At 37.3% G+C, this 17,725-nt stretch overlaps 1 long non-coding RNA gene across 1 annotated transcript in view; it reads left to right on the top strand.

Moving 5' to 3' along the window:
• The window catches only part of LOC127969482 (uncharacterized), a 253,389-nt gene that overhangs the window by 114,406 nt on the left and 121,258 nt on the right, over nucleotides 1-17,725 (top strand). Inside the window, exon 3 of the long non-coding RNA XR_008156277.1 lies at nucleotides 3,580-3,631. This is a non-coding gene — a long non-coding RNA (uncharacterized LOC127969482). The remainder of the gene's footprint in view (nucleotides 1-3,579; nucleotides 3,632-17,725) is intronic.

Below are 17,725 nucleotides of genomic sequence, written 5' to 3'. Positions count from 1 at the left end.
ATATGCATATATCTACTACTTTAGACATATCCATTAATTATTGTGAATGTGTGTGGAAAACGCGTAAATAAACGGAAATGTCTGTGGTGTGCATAAATAAATGTGCGATCAGTGCATCAAGAAAGAGCACTCATACACACATTATTATAATGGACTCGCACGTGCTTAATTGAAACTTAATTTTTTATTAGAAATATGCATTGCTAAGAACTTAATTTGGACAACTTTAAAGGTAATTTTCTCAATATTTTGATTTCTTTGCACCCTCAGATTACATACAGATCTTCAAAAAAAAGTTGTATCTCAGACAAATATTGTCATATCCTAACAAACCATTCTTCAACGCAAAGCTTATTTATTTGGCTTTAAGGTTATGTTTAAATAAATAATTACCCTTATGACATACACACTATATTTAATATTAAAGGGATAGTTCCCCCTAAAAGTTAAAATGTTATCTTTACTTACTCACCTTGTTGTTACAAATTTGTATGATTCTTTTTTTTTTTTTTTTCTGTTGTACAAAAAAGGAGATATTTTAAAGAATGTTGCTAACCAAACACTTGCTGGTAGCCATTGACTTCCATAGTAGGAAAATAAATTTCAGTAGCTACCAACAACTGCAACCACCAATATTTTTTTTTCATGTGAATTTAACAGAAGAAAAAACTTCATTTTCAATTTTGGATAAATTTGCCATTGGTAATATTTTATTATTAATGGTAATTGCATGTCATTTAATAAATTTGATTATATTTTTAAACAATTACCAATTACGTTGAATTGCAAACATTCATCATAGCAGTTTTTCCACACAATTGCATAGGTACTGTACAGCGATTTCCCCATTTGCACTTTCTCTATGAATCTCATATGATGCATCTCACTGCAAATAAATCAAGCATGCATCATGTTAATGCACTGAGGTGTCAAAACTTCATTGCGGGTCAAAGGAGAATAAAAGTGATTTAGGATTGTTTCTAATAGAAAATCATCACATCAGCTTGTGCATATCAAAACTAAGTGAGACTGGCAAGCTGGCATAGTACAGCTTTCAATAGCAGCACTTAGGTGTCCATCTGAAGCGACATGAGGATGTAATGCTGAGAAAATAAGAATGTTTATAGTAAATGTAGTAAAGTTTACCATTAATTCAGGTGACAGAATTCTACTGTAAAAACAAAAAATATTTTACTTTATTTACCTTTACTTTTTTCTTACTAATTAATTGTTTTATTATTTTACAGTATTTTATTTTTAAAAACATTTAGTTAATTAAGTGTTACTTCTGCTTCATTCTCATTCATATAGACTGTATTCAAGCTGCTTTTATAGCTGTTGCGTGAACAGGACAATTCAGAAGTCACACCTGTTAGTAAATATGCTAGTCAGTCCCAAACATTGTGTCAACGTAGCCAGTGTGTGACATCCTCAGCATCTGCTTTTTCTTTTCTTTTTTTCTTCTTCTGCAAACATTTTCCAAGCCACTCTCTCTGTGACTTAAAACCCCCCCCCCCCCCCCCCCCCCCTCTCCAGGGCGGAAGGAGGAGGGGGGTGTTATCCAGGCTGGCAGCCCAGAGCACCCTTTTTGAAGCTGCTCTGAAGAGCATGGTCTAGGTAATCTCTGCTCGGCTGAAAGCCGTTTACAGAGAGAAGGAGACAGAGGAAGAGGTTATACTGGGGAGAGAGGATGCAATGGAGAGTGACAGTGAGAGAGAGAGAGAGAGAGAGAATGAAAGAAAGAAAGAGAGGCAGGGGATATGAAAGAAGAGCGAGAACAGAGCCCAGGCAAAGGATGATAAGGCCGGGGGGATTTCGTTGCTGTTTTGGGGTCAGATTAGGAATGGGGTCTTGCTTTTGTCACTTGAGGAGAGAAGGAGAGCGAGCGAGACACACACATCTGAGAAGCAGATAGAACAGTGTTGCATTGTGGACTTCAGAAAGTCCCTCTCTGTGTTTGGGTTTTTTAGTCCAATGTAAATTAATGATCAAGTTCCATTTGATCTTTACATATATTTGATGGCCGTACGCAACAAAAATAGCAATGTTTTTCTATTTTTTTTATTAACATACTTATGCTTTTATTATTATGAGGTGGTTATTATGAGGGGTTAATGAAGCAAATCAACCAGCTTGAATCTGATAAAAAATCTGTGTGGGAATTCCTTTTAAAATTTCTGAATTTTGCCCATAGAGAAAACTGATTCAAGTGACCGTACCTTTTAGACAGTGTCACTTTAGTTGGCTTATACATTCACTCTTATGTTTTGTAATATTCATACATTATATATATATATATATATATATATATATATATATATATATATATATATATATATATATATATATAATTTTTTTTTTTTTATAGTTGATTATTGTTCATCAGAATCTTTTTGTGGTGGCACTGCCTCCGCAGAATAAAACGTTCCCGAGAGAGAAGTATGGAAAGAAAGAGAGAATGAGAGATTGGACAACAACTGAGAGACCAAAAGACAGAGTTGGTTTACAGTGCAGTGTTGCGATGTTGATCATCAGTTCTCCTTCAAAGGCAGTTCAGAGATAAAGTGATCTAATAGAGCTGTCGAAACACATACTCAAATATTCAAGACAAACGCTAGCCTCTAAAAAAATGCTTAAGGGAATTTTTTTTACCTAAACGTGAAAATTCTGTTATTATTCACTCAACCTCATGTTTTACAAACTCATAAGCTGTGATTTGTTTCAGTAAATCATACAAAGATATTTTTAAACAATATTCACATTGATTTCCGACTATAGTATCCACATGAACATGGTTCATATGATGTACAACCTTCTCCACAGATGCCATATTTGATTTGAAAACTACAGCTGAAGTGAAAAGTCAGTAATTAATGACTTACATTTAGGTCTTTTCAGCACGCAAAGCTACTTGAAACTTAATATAGCACAGAAGTCATATGGATGCCTTTTATGGTTCTATTTTTGGGCATTTAACAGTCTGTGGTCACCAAGAACATGTCGATGTATGTGGAGACTCATTATTTTCTTGAGTTCCACAAGAAGTGTAACAGCCTATGAGTTTCGAACAGCATGAGGCCAACTAAATAATGCCAACATTTTATTTTCTAAATACATTATTTTATTAATGCATTCCCAAAAATCATTAAAACTGCAAAAACTCATTGTATTGCCACGCAAAGTGCAAAGAAGCTCATTATTTGCCTGGTGCTGTTGCTACAGTAAACAATCATGCACTAAATACAAGGTTAAATAAGGTATCTAGTTCACCCAGTGGTGTCACAGTAAGAAAATTCACCCAATCGTGTGTCAAACTTTTAAAAGTACAGCTTCTTCCCACGTGTCCTTTATTCTCATCACATGTTCCCTCCCTCCGCAGCCTCCCCAATTCTCTCCTACCATTCGGCTTCATCCTTGTTCTCCTCCGTGTTTCAGTTTCTTTTTTTGTGTTTTTCTGTATGTGCCGGCTCTTCGTCACCCCTCCCTTTTTCTTAACTGTGCTTTCACAGCTGACTGTTCTCTCTCTCTCTCTCTCTCTCTCTCTCTCTCTCTCTCTCTCCCGCTCTTTCTCCCGTGCAGGTTCATCGGACAGAGTGACTTGCCACGCTCCGACTGCCCCCTTCTCCCCACAGTGAGTATTGTCATGCTAATTTTACTGATCGGCACCGCATAGAGAATTTTCGTGGTCGTGGTTTGCTTTTTCCGCGTTCTGTGCTTATCTGTTTTTGAGGGGGACAGTCGAAATGTGTGATGCATGAGAGGAAAGAAAAGGAAAAATGGAGATAGAAAGAGAAGGAGTGAGCAGAGTTCATGTGTGATTGCAAGAGTTTTGAGAGTTGGCTTTATAAGATTGGATCGGGGGTGTAAAAGTTGTGCTGTGTGTATGTGGAAAGGTTAAACATGGATGAAAAGGTGCTTAAAGAGGCTATATCTCAAATGCCACTTTTTTAATGCAAGTTGACAGATGCATTCCCTTTGGTGTGTGTGAGTGTAAACATACTGTAATATTGCTTTGCATTTGAGAGCATGCAGGTAGAAAGTGCTTTATAGTTTCTTTTTTCTTCTCAGACAGTTTATGTCAGTGCTGCATGAATATAATATTGCTTTGACCTTAAAATGCTTCTGCTCATTTGAATTATATCCTTCAATTTATGTAGGAAAAGTCCAAGATTCTATTACAGAGCAAAGCTTGAGGCGTTCACGTTTATGCACATGCTAATTTTTTTCCTTCTTTTTTCTTTTCGAAATTTTCACATACCTTAATATTTTTTACAATTTAGTATACCTTGAAATTACAAATCCTGCCCCATGACAAAATACCTTTATCTGCTAACTGGCAATTTAGGACAGCACTTTTTAGACAAGGCCTGCAGGTGATAAACAGACAGGGTGGTGAATTAATGGCAGACGGTCTTAATTCAGTGACACAGGCTGAAAGCAAAGGAAACACCATGTCTGATCGGTGTAAATATGCACAAAGAAATGAGGGGAGATCCTTTACGCAGGGATTTTTGTATAGTGGTCTTTGCATAATTATAAAATCATGGACTCTTTTATCTCTGTTAACATTAACGTGATGAATGTGAAGTAAGCTTTACAAAATGGTAAAAATGGTTAACATTAGGTAAGCATCTTTGATTAATAATAAACAGCTTTTTAATATAATTTAATAATCTAGGCTAATATACCATAGTTCTTCAGGTTCGTTCATAATATATTAACTGATTAATGTATACAACTAGAATGTTAAATTTGCTTTAGTATATTTAGAATTGAACACTGATACATTATAATAAATGCGACTGCATTAATTAGTACTAACTTAGAGAAGTTATTTGCAAAGTGTTACCTATTTGCCAAACAGAAATTGAGCTGCTGGAGAAGATACAACGCCTAACGTCACAGAACCAAACAAAAGAAAGTTTGACTGGAAGTGCTGAGTAAGGATAAGACTATCTAACCTCAAGCAGACTGCTGTTGTTTCTTTAAAAAAAAAGGAAAGGAAAGGAAAGTGTCTTGTATCATAAAAAAACCTTCAAACAGTGCTATTGATTCAATGCATACAATAAAAAGAAGAAAAACAAAGATATATGTATACGGCTTATAATTTATCTTTTGCTTTTCTCGGCAGTCTGAGCGTGTGGCAAGGCTTGCAAGTGTCAGCAAACCTAACATTACTTACTCCTCAACAAATTTGTTAGTCATTGTTCAGAGCTAGGCTCTCGCGCATGACTTGGATGGGCGTTGAGAAATGGTGTATTGAAGGGGAAGGAACACACTCTGGCCCAAAGCTCAGGTCCGATGACACAGAGCGAGCAAGAGGACTGGAAAGGTTGAATTCTCCTCAAACTCTTCTCGAGAGTCGCAGGGCTTTCAAGGTGAATTTGGACAAGAGGGGTTCCCCTGGTTAATCTGTACAGACAAAACATTGTTTCCGGAGGCAATCCTTCACTGAAAAATCCCCAAGGCTTGGTGATAGCATCGCAGAGGTTTAATCGTGAAACAAACTAGTAACCTACTCTGGTCATGTTTTTTGCCCAGAGCTTTTCTGTGGAATCAGACAAAATGCAACCAAGCTTTTCGTGTGGAAAAAGCACACTGAAGCATTTAGCTCTGAGGTTGAATTTTTTATTATTGTCAAATGAACCAGATGTACAGTTGGTTATGTTTCAGCATGTGGACACCTTTTATCTTTTGTAATAGAATATATAGAGTAAGAGAAGGCTAATTCGACCTCAAGTCTCACATATGAATCATAGAGTCCAGCATGTATGCATTGTTGCTGTTGTTGTTGTTTTTTCTGGCTTTAATGTGGGCTCTGTTACCTCGGTATTGATACCTCAGGCTACAACTAAACAGCCTTGGGCTACTGATAAAATGCATTTTTTTGTATACAGCGCCACCATAATGCATGCAAACCACCAGGCCACAGCTTTGAAAATAGATGCACATTATCTTGCAATAGCTTTCACACAATCATAACAAACGCTTGATTTTCTCTCACGGCTACACATAATATTTCCTCTCCGTGTGTATTTCTGCCATATGTTACGAGCACATGCCTCGCTGAGATTTTTAGAGAGCGAATCCATGCACCGGTAACACCCTTCCAGCATCTCGCAAACCCTCATGTTGTGACATTTCTGCTGCTAGACAGAGTAAAGTTCTCTTTTTGAGGCTCTGTCACAGTTTTTGCCCTGTGTAATGTAGTTTTGATACAGAGACTAGATCAAATACTCTGTGATCTTTCACGCTTAAATTATTTAAGGTCCCAAGATTTTTAAATTTAATATCATGCACATCGATATCTAGCCTCTCTCTTTCTGGGGATTAGACTCGCTCCTCAATAAGATATGATGCGGGTCTCGTTTTTACATTGTGTCATGTTGCAGTTTTTCAGCTCATTTGGAATGTGACTACTTGTTTCTTTTCCTTTATTTATTAGGCCTGATGGCTTACCTTTGAGACAGATCGATGCTGTCAGTCACTATAAATGAGAACCACTCCACCAATTATAGATGATTAAGTTAGCCTCCACCAGTCTGAACACTCAAATCCCAGGTGTTCGCGAAAGGCTCGTCTGCCGGTGCAGAATTTGACTGAATACCTGAAAAGAATAACAAGTGTGGCGTTACTCATCACGTCGCCCGAAAAATGAACCGTGCGAGCATGACAATTCTAGTTTGTCATATCCACAACAGAACATATGGAAGTTTCATAATGTAACGTGAAATAAATCTGCAAGACAACATGTCTGTTCCATTTCATTAGATTTATAAATTTGTGTGACACTCTCAACATATGTGATGAGAGAAAAAATAGATTGGGGCCTTTTGCACTACAGCAGATGAAAAACATTTAACCTGGACGATTTTTGCTCTTTGAAAATGTATTTCTCATATGAAAGTGTTTCAGTACACAGGTCACACACTTTTAGTAATGGACTGACATAAGCTGCAGTTCTTGTTTTGGCTTGTTGGGATTTCTGTGTTATTCTGTCCACAAAATCAAATCAGTAACCACCATGACAATTTGCACAGGCTTGTGCTTCACAAATATGCAAATATGTAACGCAAACATTAGACGATAATTTCCGAGTTTTGTCATTTACTGTTTTCTTTCACATTATCAAGGAAATCCTCTTACACGCCACAGTTGCAGTGAAGTTGACACTTGTCAGAGCTACAACTGAGCGCTACTTTGTTCTTCCACTCCAGCTGTGTGTGTGTGTGTGTCTGTGTGTGTATTTGTGTGTGTCTCATTAAATGTGGATGGTGAACTTGCTGCAGATTGCCTGGAGATTGCCGCTCTCTCTGTGTAGCAGAGAAGCCTCCATCCATAGATGAGGTGCGATTGACATTTCTCACTGGCCCTCCGCGGGGTGTCTGTAAGGATCTTGAACCCATTCAGACTGGCTCCGAAATCAAATCACTGCCACCGCCACCGGTCTCAATGGCCACATCAATTATTTAGCACTGACTCGAGTGATCCAAAAGGTTGGGGGAATTTTATTTTGCAGGTACCTCTGGCTAGCAGGACCTTTGACACTGGTCTGTGCAAAAGGGGATGACAATGTTAATGTACCAAAGGTTAGTCGCTTTATGCTGATTTGTGTGTTGAATGGCCCTTATTGTTGCATCGTTCCAAAAAATTATGCTAATTGTGCTGAAAAATTGTCCTTTGTGCATACTCCAGCGGATCTCCCATGGATGATGAATTTTCCAGTAGAATGTCCTCGATTCCTCCAGTTGGTAATGTTTTGGAGGTAGCTTGGGGTTATCTGAGCTAATTAAAGTTTGATTTGATCAAAGTACACTCTTTTTCAGCTTGAATTTTAATTAGGTGATGGGTCACTGGTCCCTGGTCCATTGCAAGGACATCTGCAGACTTTCTAACGTAATCTGAGACTCTTTTAAATTCAATTTAGGGGATTTAATAGACAACGGTAGCTTTCGGACAGTGCGCGGGGATAACCATCTCGTCTACTGACTTCCCGTCGGGACAAAAGGGGCGGCGGTCTCCTGAGATGTTCCACGAGGCTCGCTCCGGGCAATGTCGCAACAGCGATTCTCACTCCCTCTGGCCCATAACCGCAGACAATTGAACCTGCTATCACCGCCGCGACAGAGGGAATGTGTTAAACGCCGGGAAGCAGGAATCGCCGGCTTATTTGTCCCTCTGTTATCTGTCACTGGCACGAGCTCTGCCAGCATATGCAGAGTGCCTTTTCATAATGATAAAAATCTGCGAGCTGACTCGCAGGACAGATATCTGCAACAAAAGGATGAATGCGGCAGAAGAGACCCCTTCCTAATGCCCCTCTCCTACTGCTTCCATGAGATGGGAGTGAATTCCATGGCAGCAGAATCAATTTGCAGCTTGGGGCCCATTTGTGGGAGTATTGCTTTTTATGTGATATGATCTTTGCTTTACATTTCCGGAGGTCAGTACAGACACAGAAACAAGGTCAAGCGAGACTTGATCGACAGTTTCTCTGTCTGCGGCGGCGAAACAATTACCCACTTGGGGATGGCGGGGATATTAAACCGTTGGGCTTTAAACATCTGAGAGGAATCTCCTATTGGATTTAAAGCCGTTCCAGATCTGAGCCCCCGTGTCTGTTGATTAATAGCTTTCCTCGTTTCTGCTGCCACAGGTATTTATGCATGTTCTGATATGGGAGAAGTGAGGGTCAATTTAGGGCCAGGACATCACGCCCGCTCTGTAGAACGTAGGGAGCAGGATGATATATTTGTCGCTTGCCTTAATGGTAGCAAGTGGAAGACTTTCGCTTTATTATCATGGTAATGCAAAAGAATTTGCGGCGATGTCCTTCAGCATGGAATGTGTTGTTCTTATCCTCCGTGACTCTGAAACCCAATGGCTCGGTTTGATTTCGAAGCCATGGTCTGTAGTGACCTGACCAGTCGCAATTATGATGCCAGATCTTTGGCGAGGAAACTTTGATTAAACAGATGCCATGTGAACTCTGTCCATCCACAGATCTGTAGCCCAGTCAGGGCATTTTCAGTGAAGCAGTACAGGGCGAAGGGCCAATGCTATTATGTTTAATATATACATCAACAATTTGCAACTATTAGATTATACCTCCTGTTTTTCCCCTCTCTTTAGTAGAAGGTCAATGTATACCCCAGCACATTTAAAATGGCCCTTAATTATACCAGAGGGAGGGTCTGGAGCCCTTCATTTGTCATTACGCAGCTGTGAAGGAGGCCCAAAACTTTGGTTTTGTCCCAGTGACTTGGCATGATGAGTGCAGTTCGATTCTAAGGCAAATTTCCCCCAAAATGCATAAAATGTATTAAATTCAATCCAGTATTCAAATTGTTATTTAAAAAAACAAACAAACAAAAAACTAGAATTTGGGCAACATTTATCCAGTATAAAGAGTTATCCGCTTTTCTTTGTTGCTTCAAAGCTATATGTCTTTCTTCTGTGGAACACAAAAGAAGATATTTAGAAAAATGTCTCTGTGTTATTTTTTCTAGACAGTTGAAGTCAATATTTTGTTTTGTTTTTTTTTCCTCACTGACTTTTATTGTGTGTACAAAACAACTGTTTCTGTGTTTTGCGGAAGAAAAAAATATATATACAGGTTTAGAACAACATGACAGTGAGTAAACGACAACAGAAATGTATTTATTTATTTATCTGGGTTTGGGCAGTGCAATATTCCTTTGAAGCTAATAGACGCAGGATAAAAGCAACAAAACTTTCATTTTGGTTGCACGAGTGTTTTAAACAAACAGTCATAAAGCCTTCAAGGCCTCAAATCACTAGAGACGTCTGGACACCCTAAACAAAATAACACCCAGGTGCACTTTTACTTAGTTAACACTTCTGTGTATTCCAATATTAGGTGAACAAATCACAGAGTCCGCTGTGGTTTTACTCATACCAAGTAGGAATGAGGAAATATCGTCTAATAATGCCGGGGTTTGCTTTATGTGCATATTTTTAATTTCCTTGTTTACCAAAGACATTGCAGGGTACTTACAGTGGGAGTGTTGTTAACTCTTATTGCAAGCAGCTTCAAGGTTTCACGCAAGAATGCCTTGATACTGCTGTTAATAGCCCGCACAGCTGTGGGGAATGACTAGTGAACCTCTCCAATTTTCATCTTACCATTATTGCGTTATTTTAATGTATTTTATTCCATTTAATTATCCAAGTTCATTCAGTTAAGAAAAAAAGAATGAAAAGAAAGCAAATTTCAAGGTCCTTTAACCTCAAGGAGGCAGAGACCTCCCCAAATAAGCCCTCTCCTTGCGTACATGGCATCCCATTAGCTGCAGACAGAAGCACTCTGCATGGACTGCTGGAGAAATGAGGGTGAGGGATGGCAGACTAGGAGATTTGAATATCTCACCATTAAAATGCACAAAGCTGGAGCATGTCTGCAGGGGAGGCTTTGAAATCCCCCCACCTTCAAGTCTTTTAACTCAATGTGTGCGCTCAGTCTGAGGACCCTGAGGGCTCCTGCCTCCGAAAGGGGTTGTTGCATGTTTCTATAGACATCACACACACACACATTTTCAAACTCATAAGCACAACAGACCAAATATTAAATGTGAAATTGCTTTTTCTTTTCCCTTTTTTTTCCCTATCTTCCAAGCTGTAACCTTGAAACAAAGGTTGCTTTAAATATGTAACTACTTATGGGTTTGTAGACGCTCTGCTTTAGTGTTTGCGTGAGGCTAAGGTATGGTAAACCAAATTCGAGATCAAGGCTTGTGCATAATATGGCTCATGAAAAGAGAATTCCGCTTTTTATTATCGGAGGCCATTATAAAAGACATCGGGACATTCCGTAACTCTTTTTTAAAAAGAGGTTTTCTGGACAAGGGTTGCAGTATCTAGTTATATGAGGGCAAAATAATGAATTATTTATAAGTTGTTTAACATTCAAAATCATTTCAAATGATCACTGATGCATTTTGCTATGATTTTAAAAGCTTTTCTTTCTTTATTATCATTTTAAACAACATTTTGCATATTTAAACTAGCCTTCAAGCATTTGGGGTTAGTAATATTTTTTTATATTTTGATAAAAGTCTCTTACGCTCACCGAGCCTGCATCAAAAATATAGTAATATTGTGAAATGTTATTTAAATTTAATAAATGTTTAAAATATATTTTAAAATATTGTTTGCTTGTGGCAGCCTTTACTCTAGTGTTCAGTGACTCTCTTTTATTTTTATTTTTGTAAACTATTTTGCATTTTTTTTCAGGATGCTTTGATGAATAGAGAGTTTAAAAAGAGCAGAATAGGTATATATATATATATATATATATATATATATATATATATATATATATATATATATATATATATATATATATAATATATATATATATATTAAAATATTTGCTGCCAGTTTCATTAAACTTTCATGAAAATAAATAAATCAATAAAATCTCAGTGATCCCCAACAGTAATGTATATTATGTATATTATCACTGTAATTATTATTATTATTATTACTATTATAATTGTTGTTGTTGTCATTGTTGTTTTGGTGCTTATACAGTGTGTGATATGTTCTGTGGAATGTGTTTAGTTCCACTGATGACATATTCCTTTTAAGAGAACAATGAATAAATTAATATGGTAATTTCAACATATAATGCAAACCATATACAAGTCTGTCTGAGGTGCATGCTGCCCTATAGAAAGATCTTTTCAGGTCTGAAAAGAAGTAGAAGGTGGATTTCCTGTTAAAACCGAAGCTCTGCCATTATATTCATGCATTTATTTAAACTGAGGCGAAAAATGTCATGATAATGAAAAGATTTCTCAGGAAGGAATCACATTTTTCACCCCTCACAGGCAGATGAAGTGCAATATCAGATGTAGTAAAACCAGTGGCTAAATGTAATAGTATGACCTCTGGCTGGCACTGAGAGACTGCAGATGGGCCAATTTGAAAGGATCACAATGTCCAACCATATGACTTTATTATAAAATAGGCACTATAAAAGAAGAGTGACTGTCTCTTATTTCCCTGAATGGCTCTGTGCAGGAAGGACACCTGGCAAAACCTGCACAGTTCACAGGCTGTAGCTTGTGGCAAAAAATAAAAATAAATAAAAATAAAATAATAATAATAATAATAATAGTAATAATATATATATAATATATGTGTGTGTGTGTGTGTGTGTGTAATAAAAATATATATAAATCATGTGCTCTCATGATTTATATTGCAAATATTCACTCAACTGATTTAGCATGCTGTTATAGTTGTTTTGAAGCGAGCACCTTTCACAAGGGTTGGTTTATTGCAAATTCACTTTTTCATTGTTAGTGTGTAATGCTGTTTGAGCATTAGCAATATCTGCAAAGTTGCGATGCTAAAAGTTAAATGCAAACCAAAATATAGTCTAAAAAAATAAGGCATTTTAATGCATATAAAATTGGCTGCATATGGACTACAACTAGTTACTTCCCGGGTTTATGACATCACAAACCCAGATAAACCCCACTTCTGGAGCATGCCATGTTGCGCTGCTATAGAGAAGTCGAAGAGTTTTGCCATGCAGTCAGAATTAGGGGTGCATATATGAATCATGATTCTGTCTTCTAACAATAATGGATTCACAAATTTCAAGACCAGTGTTCTAAAGCAGCGGTCCCTAATCATGATCCTTGTGTCCCCCTGCTCTGCATCACTCTCTCTTTCTCATTCAGATCATCAGCTAAGCTCCAAAAATGAACAGTTCCAATAACGCACTTATTTTCACATGGACGGATGTGCATTTTCGATTCTGTATTAAAGCTTTAACCAGCATAAAACAGTGTATTAAAAGCTAACAGAAGCAGTTGCATTTACAAATAACAACATATCTAAAAGTATGATATAACAACAAACAAAACACCACTAACAGCTGTGCTTGTACCCTCTTTCTGGGGGGGTTGATGGCACAGTGGATAAGAGACATGCCTTTGGTGTGAGAGACCCAGGTTCGAATCTACTGTGAGACACCAATGTGTCCCTGAGCAAGACACTTAACCCCTAGTTGCTCCAGAGGTGTGCGACCTCTGACATATATAGCAATTGTAAGTCGCTTTGGATAAAAGTGTCAGCTAAATGAAAATGAATGAAAAAATGAATGTTCACTTATATTCTCTGGGTCTCAATCGGGCTCAAATTGATAAGCAATATTGACAACATCACTGTTTACAATACAACCGGAGGTGAGGGTGGAGGTGAGGGTGTGGCGAATCACACCAGCTTACCAGTCTGAGCCCATCAGGTATTTCTGAGGGAGGGGCTTCATAAAAACAGGAAATCATATGCGTGTTGATAGGAGAAGGGACAGAGAGGTGTCTACATCCAAGATGTAGATGAGTTTGTTTCTTCATTGGAATGTATTTGTAGAAATTTAGCATTACATCACTTTCTCACCAATGGATCTTTTGAAGTGGATGGGTGCCATCAGAATGAGTGTCCAAACTGTTTATAAAAACGTCACTGTAATCTACGCAACTTCAGTCCATCTGTTAACATCTTGTGAAGCAAGTGCTGCATGTTTGTATTAAACAAATCCATCTTAATAGATTGCTAACGTAAAACCGTTGTTTCCAGTCAAAATACAAATTCTCTATTCGTAATATTGGTTTATCCAGTAAAAAGTTGTGTTGTCGCAGTCAGGAGAGAAATATTCAGAGATCAAGCACTGTTTACATGCGAAAGAGTCCATAATACTTCTAAATTATGTCAGTGTTTTTGATTTGTGAGGGGAAAACGGGGATGTACTTCACTGGAGGAAGCATTAATATGGATTATGGACTCATATTTTGTCCGGAAGTTTAAACGGTTTAAAGTTAAAATGCCTTTATAATGGATTCTTGTTTTTTACAAATACACAGCTTTTCACTTTACTGTACATTAATTGATGGATGGAGTTGTGTGGATTACTAGTGGGTAATTGTGATGTTTTTCTCAGCTGGAATGTCATTCTGTCGGCACCCATTCACTGCACAGGATCTACTAGTGAGCAAGTGTTGCTACATTTCTCCAAATCTGCTTCGATGAAGAAAAACTCCCATCTACATCTTGGATGGCCTGAGGATGAGCAGATCTTCATTTTTGGGTGAACTATTCCCATAATATGACAGAGTGGTGAGATTCTGTTCTCTTTCCTTTATTAAAGGCTGTTATCACTCCAGGCCTGATTGCATGGTACAAACTTGAGTTTGGTTCTTTCCCCTGTTTTATTTTTGGGTCTGAACTGCCATGCAGTTACATCATCTATGCGACTACCACGTGAGAACTATTGGCAGCTGTTTACCATTGTAACTAGGTAACTGTATTCTTACAGCTATTAATAAAACCCTTTATAATCTCCTCTAATTTCCTCTGTAGGGTGATACCACTGGATGAGCAAAATTATAAATGATATCCAATGTCAATTGCATCAAACTTTGTTTTAATTTTTTTTTTTTTTTTTTTTTTTTTTTTTTTAACTATAAGTGCAAATAAACTTGTGTCTTGCCCTGCAGAATTAAAGAGTGCAGAAACATAACTCCACAGCAGCCTTTGATGTGAAACAGTCCTCTCCGTCTCTTAACTGAAGAGGATTTTGGCAACAATTCCCTTTGATAGAATATACCTGGGCATTTCTTAGTCAGAGTGTGTGTGGGCTTTTGATGTTGTGATCTTCTGAAAAGTTTTTTGTTGTTGCTTCAGGGACGAAAGTCTGTTCTGCAGTAGAAGTTTGTGGTGGGACGAAAAAATTAGTCAGCTGAGCGGCGGAGAGATTGATGTGTTTTATGTTTTCAGGAAGGGTGGTTGGACTTCATTGCATTCAAGTGGGTTCACAATATGTCTCGTATGTTGCACGCTGTGCAGTATGACAAGTTGTTAGGCACAGTTACTTGTGCTGTTGCTATACTTTAAAGAGTTTATAGAGATGTGTCATCAGCCTAAAGTCAAAATAATAAAAACAAATTAGTTGGTAAGAACTAAACGGGAAACTTTGCTCGAAGTGGGCCTGGAGTCACCAATATGCAATTCTGCACTATTTTGCTCAAAACACGTAGATCCTGAAGCTCTCGCTAGTTTCACAAGCCTAGATATTGAGGGTTTTTTAAAATTAAATTTGGTACATATTGTACATTCAGACATGACCGAAATAAAATTTGAACTGATTACTGGCAATAGATCATGCATCAAAAGTGAAAGCGAAAATGATCATGAACTAATAATAATGTAATGTACAGTGTACCTTGATATGTTTTTTTAACTTTGGAGAAAAAACATCCACTAAATGTATTCAGTATATTGACCAAATGTGTAACTACTATACATCCAGCTGTGAAAACATTTGAATTACCTTTTGTGTGAGTGAGTTTGTGTGTGTGTACTTGTGTGTGTGTGTGTGTGTGTGTGTGTATACAGTATGTACACACACAGTATGTGTACTATAAAAAATATTGTTGATTTAACTTAAAGTAACCTGCTTGCCTCAAAATAGAAAAATGAATAAATACAAAGAAAACGGCTAGTTTAATCAACAGAAACTTAGTGTATTATGTCATAATCATTAATTATCTAAGTTGATATGACAAAAATAATTTCAGTCAATTTTTTTTTGATTTAACACCACTTTTTTCTTTTTGTCATATCCACTTAATACATAATGCATGCAGTTCCTCTTTTAGGAAAAGACACAAAAATGGTAACAAATGTAAATAACATTTTAGTGTTAAATTAAGTAAACGTGATTACTGCCATAGATTATGTATGTAAATAGTTATTTTAATGTTTTATATATGTATTTTACTGTTTTATATACTTGCGTAAATATACAAGGAATATGCAGCAAGAGTACTAGCACTGATTGTTTTCCACTTCAAATATTTCAGCCAGCCAAAATGTAACCAAATTTCCTGGTAAGAACGAAATAAGAAAAGGATCTTTTTTATAAAACAACCGAAAGCCTCAAATTGAGATTGTCTTGTTTCAATGCCAGGCTTCATCTCTGCCCAGAAATGATTTCTTACAGTATGAGTAATGAGGTTTACTTCATATTTCATTATATCAAGCAGTCAGGGAAATTTCCGTGTGCCATGTGAATAAAACCCCCAACTCATTCAGTTCAATACTATGAAGGCCGTAGAAGTATGATGTGGGAAATGTGCTTGATTGTGTAGAGAAACACAGAGTGGTGTAAAGCTAAAGTAGTTCAGATGCTGTATTTTAACGTCTCTTTATGATTGTGCATTGATAAGAGCTGACAGATCTTTTTCCTAAGCACAGGCAGGCTGATGACAGTAGACAATTCACAGTGAGGCGCTGATCATTCTACGCCAGTTCTCTTTCTCTCTCTATTCACTGCATGAAAGAGGGTTTCGACTGCGGCATACCTTTTGTGTCATTTCATGGGCTGTGTTTTTTCATCAAGCGTAGCTGCGAGTAACTTGTAAAGCAGCTCAGCCGTGTGTCTGTCATGCCTTGTACTTCATTTCATACTCTTTTTTTTTTTCTTAGTATGAAGGCAAGGTCTTTTTCACTTTAAAATGGGGGAACTTTTAAATGAGGCACTTACACAACAAAGGCTTTTCTACGACTCTTACAGCAGCGGCCACCACTTCCTCGTCTTTACTCACTCATTTCATCACCGTAAGAGTACATCCTTTCATTCTGCTGGGGTATTTGTTGGAGACTCTGCAGACTTCATAAGTAGCGGGAGTTAATGTTTGAGGGACACCTGCGCCGATGGTCTATAATCAGAGGCCTCGCTAAGCCAAGGGTTTCCAAGGATATGAGCTCTTTAAACAAGCTCTCACTGTACTGTGAGATTACTTAGTTAAATATTATCAGCAGGCCCATCCATCTTTGCACATTGTATCACTTGAACTACAAAATCTGACCTTCAACACCAACTTGTAATTGAAGTCGCTGCATAGTCGCTTGGTGGAGTTTGACTTATGCTGGCTTTGCTGGAACACATCTCAGTGTGACTATTATCATGTCCTCTCTTCATCTCTCAGATTTTCTCTTCACCTTTCCTTCCCTCCTCTCCTCTCCTCTTCTCCCACAGCAAAGAAAAATCACAGATGAGATTGTCTTAATTGTTTCTCTTTGACAGTAATGAGAGCAAATTGAGCATTTTTTTTATTATTATTATTCTTCTGCATCTTGGGATTCTACGATGTCATAATGACACATACTGTATGTTTACAATAGTTTCAGAAGATTGACCTCAAAACGTTTCATGAAATTCTTCCAGTGTTAAATGATCTACACTGATTTCAGAGTATGTTGAAGATTTTCTCATTAGTGTATGTGTATTTTTTTTTACTCTCGTTTTTGTCTAATTGAACTTCCAAAATTATCTCATGAAAATGAAAAACCCAAGTAATATCATGTTACTTTTAGAGTTCCACGCTTGTGTTACACACTTAACAATGTCTCCAGCTTGTCAGGATATCAATTTGACTTCAAATTTGACTTCAAAACCAAAATATTCACAATAATTGTAATAGTGCTTTACTCTTTTTATGTTCTCATTTTTGTCTGTTTTAGTCTATCAAAGTCAACACTTCAGTGATACACAACTGAGAACTTCCTAAAATCTCCTGAGCTATGATAACAGCAAGAGCAAATTAATAAGTTACTTAGGTCTTCTGAGTCTACGATTTTTCTCCTAGGAAAGGTTTCAGAAGAGATCTTAAGAATGGCTCAAACTCTACAA

This window comes from Carassius gibelio, chromosome B12 (assembly GCF_023724105.1).
Source record: "Carassius gibelio isolate Cgi1373 ecotype wild population from Czech Republic chromosome B12, carGib1.2-hapl.c, whole genome shotgun sequence".
In the NCBI taxonomy this organism is placed as follows: Eukaryota; Metazoa; Chordata; class Actinopteri; order Cypriniformes; family Cyprinidae; genus Carassius; species Carassius gibelio.
The sequence above is the reverse complement of the archived record's forward strand: the minus strand, read 5'-3'. Positions and strand labels throughout refer to the sequence as shown.